The 9,811-nt window shown below is 48.3% G+C and overlaps 1 pseudogene across 1 annotated transcript in view; it reads right to left on the reverse strand.

Annotated features, from left to right (window-relative positions):
* The window catches only part of LOC311030190, a 163,494-nt pseudogene that overhangs the window by 45,258 nt on the left and 108,425 nt on the right, over positions 1-9,811 (reverse strand). The gene's annotated exons all lie outside the window — the stretch shown is intronic.

A 9,811-nucleotide genomic window follows, 5' to 3' on the forward strand; every position in this document is an offset into this window, starting at 1 on the left:
GCAGCCGTACAGTCCTTCTCCACCAACGTGCCCACGGAAACCAGCTGCTCCACAGTAGTGACGGTGCCCCGGAGGCACCCAGCAATTATGGGGTTGCAGTTATTGAGGATCTTCCTCACTAACTCAGTTTCAGAGATTTCAGGCTTCCACCGTAAACAGAGTGCACGATAGTCATAGGCAAAATCTCTCACACACTGTTCAGGCAGCTGCACCATATCCCTGAGCTTCTCTTCGACCTCTGCGAGGTAATCAGGAGGAAGGAAGGCGGCCTGAAACGCCTCCTTGAACTCCACCCAACTATGGACCTTACTTTTGGCTACACTCCACCAAATATTGGCCGGCCCTTTAAGCACACTGGATAAGGCACCAACTAGCTCTGCATCACTCAACGGCCGTACCGCAAGAAAGGTCTCACATTGATCAACGAAGTTTAGAGCATCGGCTACCTCCCGAGACCCGCAGAATGAGGGAAAGTCTATGTGAACAGCAGGTTTCGAATACACCACTGCCGCTCCAGTGACCTTGCTGGGAGACGCACTGCAAGGAGCAGTGATATCCATCCCCTCCAAGCCTGACTGAAACATGGCCGGTGGCGTTAGACCAGAGGTTGGGGCCTGAGACTGTGTCTCTGTCACATTCGAGCTCCTAAGGGGCTCTAGTGGCTCACTGAGGGAGGCAGCACCGAAGGCTGGAGGAGACATAAGAGGAAGTCCGCTGTCAAAAGTGACATTAAGGGGTGGAAGCTGACCATGATGGGCCACGTGGCGGGGCTGTTCATGGCTCAGAGAAGCTGCGTCGCTGGTGGTTGGAGCCCGCGACCCCCCGATGGCGTTGGAGTCTGGAGTGGAGCGTCCCTGGGCTGGTACGGGGCCCCTAGCTCCGAAGAGGGATGCGGGGACCGCTGTGCGACTTAAGCGCTTCAACCGCTGAATCTCTGCACTCCACTTTTCATCCCTCCTCTGCAAACACTCCACTAGCTGGACCTCGAACCGCTTGAGAGTGCTCATCACCCGATGCTCCAAATGTTCAACGTTTGTGTCCACATAGCCCCTAATGCTGTCCTCTCTGTTCAACGTGCTAGTGACTGAGTGGCGAAAATCTCCTTCCAACATGTGCACCTTATCAATTACTGTCTTTAGCTCCTCCCCAAGGGTAGAGATGGCAGGCAGACCAAGGTAAGAGGTGCTGTCTCCCTCCTCCACACCGTCTTCAGGGTCCGGCTCAGACAGATACAGTGAGCTAATCAGGGATGTTATCTCCCCCACAGGATTTCGCCTGGTGACCCACTCATCTCCCCCATTCTCATGGTGCTGATCCGCGGCTTCATGCACCGATATGGGAGTAGACGCCTGTGTGCCTTCACTGGCAGCCTGACTGCCGGCATCAATTTCACCCAGGGGCAGATTCTCTTCAGTAGCCATCAATAAAATTTATCTTAAAGAACACACTTATTTATAAACAATTTCATGTCCACAGTATGTCACTAATTAACCAGCATGTACGAATATTTCACACACCGTTACTCCCAAACCAAACACAAAAGCTTTGCATACACAGTTTACAATATTACCCCAACGAAAGCGCTCATTAATTTAATTCACTCCAAACACGTTATCTATTTCAATTCCCCGTACGGGCCACCATCTGTAACGCGCAGCCTTGTTCTGGGCTGAACATTAACTCTCCAAGGGGTTCATGGAAATTAAACAAACGAAACGCCACCGTGGTGCAATTTAACGTAAAGATCCACGTCACTTTTAATTTAGACGGGCTTTCCCAGCTCGGCCGCTCTGAGCGCAAAATGATCACCAAAATAAATTAATTACATACAAGGCACGCAAAAAACCCCGGTCTTTCCACTTTGTAAATTAAGTAAATAACCCCCCCCAAACGAAATATCACTTATTGAACCGAATGGTTCACGATAAATATGTCCACAAGTCGCAAACTTTCCGATACTCAGGAACAATACAACGCCGAGCGGCTCGGGCGCCGGAGGAAAAACAAACAAACAAAAGGAGTCAGTCTCACCCCGTTTACCCGCGGTCCTTTGTGTCAGTCCACCGGGAACAGAGTCAACCAGGAGGGAAACTCAACTGGCCTCCGCCTGACCAGGAGGGAAACTCGACTGGACTCCGCCGGACCAGGAGGGAAACTCTACTGGCGGCTCCGTTCGCTTAGTCCGTGCCTCGGCTCCGTCCGATACAACGCAGTCTAAGTTACGCCGCTCTCCCCCCTCTACCGCCAGCCGTCCACCATCTCCTCCGACCATCACCAGGTGTCCTCCTCCACCTGGTCCACGTCACATCCTCCCTTTATCCCCTCGGCCCACAAATTTTGCTATTCCTATTTATAATAATTTCAAGGCACCCACACTACCCATTTAGTTTACAGACTACATCTCACATCAGGCAACCAAGTGCACTTTTCTTTTAAACCTTTGTTTGCACACTGTACATTTTATTTCATGTCAAGGTGACGCTGTCACACAGGGTACTTCTGGATTCGTGGTTACTGCCTTGGTACCGCCTGAGCCCCTCAGCTGCTCCACATGTAACCCTGGCCGTAGGATTCGGGCAGGAAGCGCGGAGTCTGGGACCCATGGTCAGAAGAGCAACCACCCTCACATGGGAACAAACAGCACAACCTGATCTGCTAAAGGCCAAAGAAGAAGATATGTGGTGCTTCACGGGCCCCCATACTACGGATGTCTCCCTCCCAGAACACCTGCCACTGCCAAGACAACATGGACTCCCATGTACGGACCACCCAGGAGCCGCAGCGGTTTTGAATACGGTAGACTCACGATTTTGGACTTCAACTCCCCATGACGTAGGAGCCCTGGAAACACCACCAGTGATTGTCACCCTAAAAGACCCAGATGCCCCTCCTATTTATCGACGACAGTATCCTCTAACCCAAGATCAAATGACAGGCATCGCCCCTACTATTCAGGGTCTCCTTGACGCTGGGGTCATATACGAGTGTCGCTCCCCATGGAACACTCCCATATTGCCAGTACAGAAAGCTGGGGGAAAGGGCTGGAGAATGGTGCAAGACTTCCGCCCCATAAATGATGCAACAACTCAAGATGTTCACCCAGTACCGGACCCGCACGTAGCACTCACAGGTCTCAGCCCAGCGTTTCGATACTTCACTGTCATAGATTTGGCGAACGCCTTCTTTAGCGTTCCACTGGCACAGACGTCGCAAGCTATGTTTGCTTTCACATTTGGTGGCAAACAGTACACCTACAACCGCCTGCCTCAAGGGTTCAGAGACTCGCCCGGTCTCTTCAATCAGGTGCTGAAAGCACACCTACTGGAGCTGAAATGGCCAGCCGGAGTGGTGCTCATCCAATATGTAGACGATCTGCTATTGGCGGCAGAAACTTCTATCCTTTGCCTAGAAGCCACCGCCCTACTGTTCTCAGTCCTGTATAAAAAGGGCTACAAAATCAAGAAGGAGAAAGTGCAACTATGCAGAGAAGAAGTCCTGTTTCTGGGCCGACAAATCTCAGCGTCCGGACTAGGAGTATCCACGGCTCACAGGGAATCGATTTTACATTACCCAAAGCCCACCACGGTGGCTGACATGCTGACCTTCCTAGGACTAACAGGGTACAGTCGATCGCACATACCCGACTACTCCAATCGCACACAGCCATTGCGGACAATGATCAATGAGGTCGGGGCTCGAAACCTCACAGAACGACTACCCTGGACTACTGAAGCCGAACAAGCATTCACTGACATGAAACAAGTTCTCTCCCAAGCTGCTGCGCTCACCTCACCGGTCTACACACAAGTGTTCCATTTGGATGTTTCTGAACAAAATGCATTTTTAAATGCTGTTTTGTATCAGAAAAAAGGGGGAGAGAGGAATGTGTTGATATACCACTCTTCAAAACTCGACGCAGTGGAAACCGGACAGTCAACGTGCGCCAGATATGTTGCAGCGGTAGCAAAAGCTCTCCAAAAAACAGCACATGTAGTGATGTGTCACCCATTACAGGTCCACACTGAACATGGAGTTGCAGTGTTCTTGGCAAGCAAGGAGTTTACTTTCAGCATGGCCAGAAAAACCAAGATTCAAAGAGAATGCACCAAGCCGCATATAACTTTTGTGGCAGCCGAAAGGAACATGGCTGGAAACTTTGGGAAAGGAACCCCACATTCATGTGAAGAACTTGCAGTCAAGGAAAGCAAGCTCAGACAAGACCTGAAAAATGACATAGATCCCAGAGCAGAACTCTGGCTCTACACGGACGGATGCTGTTATCGAGGAGAAAACGGACTGAACCGGGCATCATATGCAGTGGTTCAGCAACACCCCGATGGAAGACATGAGACGCTCAAAGCAGAAGTAATACCACAACCCGCTTCAGCGCAAATGGCAGAAGTCAAGGCGCTCACCGAAGCCCTGAAACTGGCCAAAGGAAAGACGGTGAACATCTTTACAGATTCTGCTTACGCACATGGAGCGGCACAAGTAGATGCGCCCATGTGGCAGCGAAGAGGATTCGTAACATCCAGCAACGCCCCAATCAAACATCAAAAAGAAATACAAGAGCTGGTGGAAGCAATCACCCTACCAAGAGGAGTATCCATAATGAAGTGCAAAGGACATGAGAAAGCAGGCACCAGGATCAGTCAAGGAAACGAAGCTGCAGATCAGGCGGCCAAAAAGGCAGGAGGATATCAGCCAAAGCAAATGATACTTAGGTTGACGCCCCCCCAACCTAAGCTCACCGAAGAAGACCTAAAGAAGATACAAGAACAAGCAGGCCCATACGAATGGTCGACATGGACACAAAAGGGGGCCACAAAGAAAGAAGGTCTCTGGAGATCACATGATGGAAGGATCGTGGCACCAGCAAAACTAGTAGCGACCCTACTAAAAGAAGCCCATGGACCAACCCATGAAGGACAAAGACAGACACTGTTGAACATTTCAGCACTCTGGTGGCACCCACACCTAGACAGCATGGTAAAACTATACTGCGAAGAATGCGACGTCTGTGGAAACCACAATCCGAGAAAACCATTCAAGACGCCCATGGGATCCTACCCCGTACCTCTTGCACCTTTTCAGGACATTAGCATAGACTATACAGATATGGGGCAGGAGAATATAGTACAGGGAAAGAGATACATGTTGGTAATGGTAGACAGATTTTCAAGATGGGTAGAAGCAATACCCACAAAGAGAGAAGATGGAAAGACAGTGATAAAGTGGTTACAGACAGAGCTAATACCTAGATACGGGGTACCGAAACGTATCAGATCAGACAACGGGACACACTTCAATAATCAGATGTTGAGTGAGGTGGAGGCATTCCTGGGGATTGCACACAGTTTTGGTTCGGTCTACCATCCACAGTCCCAGGGACTGGTGGAACGCGCAAATCAAACGTTGAAGGCTAAGATAGCCAAGGTATGTGCGGGCAGTAAGATGACATGGTTGGAGGCCCTCCCCTTGGCACTTATGGCCATGAGAGCTTCACGGGGGAGTGGCACACACCTGTCGCCGCACGAGTTGTTGACGGGGAGGCCAATGCCTGGCCCGCCACGTGATGGAGGACATATACCTCCTTTAGATGTGTGTCAGATAGAGAAATCCGACTACATGAGAGAACTAATATCTCTTGTTTCAGCCCTCTCGACACAGGTGCAGAAGGCACAGGAGAAGGATCCCGAAGAGCAGGGGACGATAGTCAAAGTAGGAGACTGGGTCAGGGTCAAGGTTCACAAAAGAAAGTGGACAGAGCCCAGGTGGACTGGTCCGTACGAAGTGAAGGAGGTTACTTCACACTCGGTCCAGGTCAGAGGAAAAGCAGGAGTGCCCTGGCACCACCTGACACATTGTGCCCCAGCATCACCACCTACTCGCTCACTCCAGGAAGTGAGAACAGATTTGGCCCAAAATGACGCCTCCTAAGGGTTTTAGGAGACTCTTTGGAGATCCGTCTGTTGCACCGGAGGAAAGGAGGAGATGGGGATTTAGTGAACAGGTCCCTGGAGGAGAGAAGGGACTGTTGTGCTTGCTGACCGCAATAGCTGCAGCAGTAATTATACTAATATTTGGGCTAGGATTGATATACCTAGAACCAAAACAAGGCAACTCCACAGGTAGTTATCTGACCCGCCCCAAAAGAGAACAGGCGAAAACTTTCCAGATCCCCAAAGTTGCGTGCGGTGCCAAAATGGTCTTAAATTACACCGCCGGGGAAACCACGATGTTCACATTTGACTTATGCTCCGTGATAAACTGCGGAAAATCCAAAGCGAGTTGGCGGGGCTACGATGTCTATCTGTGTCATACCGCAGAAATAGTGAGGAGCTGCGAGGCCACTGGGAAACCTTACCAGTATGGGTTTGGGGTCTCGGTGGACTCGCAGCCATTTTGTCCCGATTGGCCTAAGGTAACAAAGTTCACTGGGACCTGGTCCAAGTTTACCCGACACAAACACAGCGCGTTCTGGGACCATATTTCGTTTCAAAGAGATTTCAGTCCAACTAACAATCTGCTCACCCTCTCTATCAATAACATTAAGGCGAGTTCCACGGGAAAAAATCGCATCTGGTTCGTATTAGGAGTAGACGTCAAAGGAAAAGACCCGGTAGTAGGAATACAAGTAAACATATACCCGCCCAAGAGTAGTGCGACGAATACGACCACAGCTAATTCCACTGTCCTAAAGCCACCCACTACCAATCCGACAGTGATGACCCAGGATTACACAGCATTAACTCCTTTAGACGTTGTAAAAATGGCTACAGGCTTCGGGGAAAATAACATTTGGTTAAAGTGGATTACGGATAATGCTAAGAGTCAGAGCATGACGGGATGTGTAGCATGCGCGGTTGCGCGTCCTGCCATGTTCACCGAACCGGCCCCCTTATATCCAGATCACGATAAAATAGGGTACGAATGCATAATGAGCTTGACTAGAGAAGCCACACCTCCGGGATGTCAACTCTTGGCATCAGTCTTCCCACCCATAGATAATACGACTAAGGCCGGCTATTTTACTGCCATAAAAGGAAAAGATCCCAGGTATCAGTGTTTCAATTTCGCCAGCAGCAACCCAAAAGTCAATGTGGGAAAAATACCCCCAGACTGGTGTAATAGGACGACATCTGGGGATGTGATAGGACCATGGGCCCGAGCAGGACTGTTTTACTATTGTGGAGGGTTGCGTCTCTATACTCGAGTAGAGGCCAGCACCACCACAGGCACCTGCGCCATGGTCAGACTAGGGATGCCCCTTACGTTGATAGGCAGTCGAGGGATAAAAAAACCCTCGGGATCTGGCGCCCTCGTCCGGCGGAGAAGAAGACATATACTTGTTAAAAGGGACACGAGCTTAAAAGATCCATTTGGAGGGACCACATACATAGATGCCATAGGCGTCCCGCGAGGAGTGCCTGACGAGTACAAATTGGCGAACCAAGTAGCAGACGGGCTCGCATCAATCTTTATCTGGATACTCCCCAACAAAAACGCAGACCGCATCAATTATATCCACTATAATCTCTTGCGCCTCGCTAATGCCACTAGGGATGCAGTAGAAGGGCTAGCGGAGCAACTCGCACCCACATCAATCATCGCTATGCAAAATAGAATGGCGCTAGATATGCTTTTAGCTGAAAGAGGGGGTGTCTGCGCTATGTTTGGAAAACTCTGCTGTACCGTAATCCCTAACAACACGGCCCCAGACGGGTCGGTCACTCGAGCATTAGAAAACTTAAAAGCACTCTCCAAAGAAATGCACGATGCATCAGGGGTTGACGACCCGTTTACCAAATGGATGGAAGATGTGTTTGGAAAATGGAAAGCGGTAATAATATCTTTAGCAGCCTCAGTAGCCATCTTCCTGGCCATACTAGTCACCTGTGGATGCTGCTGCATTCCATGTCTGAGAACCATGGTCACCAAATTAGTGCAAACTGCCCTGACTAAAGAACAAGACCCACCAAAGTATATGCTGCCGTTATTAGTTAATGAGGAACTTGGGGATGGGAGCCTGGACATGAAAGACGAGGATGAAGAAGAGTATCTTTAAAAAAAAAAAAAAAAAAATGTTCACACCTAGTAGGTGTGAAAAGGGGGATTTGTGGAAGAAAAATGTAATAACCTATTAGCCTACTTTTTCTATATACTGTGTGTGGAGAAAAATGTAAATACATAAGCTAATCACGCAGCTTTAAATTACTACACATAGACTCGGATGTTCAGATAAGTGGAAAATTACTGTAAGGGTTAGAAACTGCATCAGGGCACGGCACCTGCATGCTACAATGTAGGAGACAGTACACACAAGAGAGATGGCGTCCGAATCTCACACATACACACACGCGCCCACGCACATACCAACATCAGCAAGGGAGAGCAAGGGTGGGGGCTAGCGGCCAGCAAACTGATACAGTGCCTAGCAGAGATAGCACCAGAAGAGATGCACCTCGACAACATGCACACACACACATAGATGACAACGCCTGGAAGGACGAATCGTATGAGCCAGTGTGGGTGGAAATACCCAGTGCTCCAACCAGGCCGCGGCATTCTAAAATTATGCTCCGCCTGCTTCGATTGATTGAGCCAATCAGACTCATGTGGAGTTTTGGATATATTGAACTGCGCACTCTTTGTAAGCGCCTTTTTGAGTGAACTCAACCCTATGTTGAGTTGACTATTAGGTCCGTGCACGTTTAACTGCCGGAATATGCTTTCTTGATACTTGTGCTAATAAAGCGCTGTTTTTGATACAACTTATAAACTCTCCTCGTATGTTTGAGCTTAATATCCATATTCAAGCTCAATATTCAAGCTTACTATTTTTTCCACAACAGACACAGTCTTTATAAACCTCTATTTATCCTTTATCATCAGTTTTTAACTATTTTAATTCACCTTTTTAATATTTAACTCTTGAACATAAAATTAATTAGTTTTTATACACAAAAGTGCATTTTTCTTCATCAATAAATGAAATATACCACACCAGAATGGTGCTGTTACCATCTGCAGTGGCTAATAACACAAATAAACAGTTCGAATGACATACAAAATGATTAAACTGCATCTTCTCAATGTAAACCGCATGGAAAATTAGCCTTAGCTTAGCGATTAGCATGGCGACTAGTATTACTAAGCATAAAACAATGGACAAAATAGCATCCCAACCTGGCAGTTAGCATGTCATGGTTGCTAGTAGCTTTAGCATTTCAAGCTAGCGATCTTTTTACAAACGATAAACTACGGTAGAAATTGCACAAAAGTAACAGAAAAACATTGGAAGGCATCATATGGCATATTTTAAGCAACATAGACCATCATAACCCAAGTTAATAGCACAATAAATGTATTTTTTTCCATCTGAACGGCTACCGAACTAGAAGCTAACTGTGTGCTAACTCACTGGAGTCTCATGCATTTTACTTCACAAAGGGGGTTTTTCCTCGTCGGCTCACGGTTTATCGGGTCTGCCTGCGGACGTCTCTGCCGTTATCCGCAGCTTTCTGCTACTCTTTGCGTCGTGTTTTTTTTTTTTTAGCTACCGACTCCCTCGGTCTGGCTTATGCCTTGAGAGAAAATGGCGTCTGCTCTCAGGTGCAGACTTCACGCGATACCTGACCTAGGTTCACGCCGGATACAAACACTAGCAGGGGAATACTGCCATCTACTGGGGGTTTAGTAGAACTGTCTAAATGACAAATATAGGTTTAGTAACCTGATTTTTCATGCTGGTTACACATGTATTATATAATAGCCAAACCTGTTGTATATTAAGACTTACTCATTTGTA

This window comes from Eutrigla gurnardus (genome assembly GCF_963514095.1).
Source record: "Eutrigla gurnardus genome assembly, chromosome: 19".
Classification (NCBI taxonomy): Eukaryota; Metazoa; Chordata; class Actinopteri; order Perciformes; family Triglidae; genus Eutrigla; species Eutrigla gurnardus.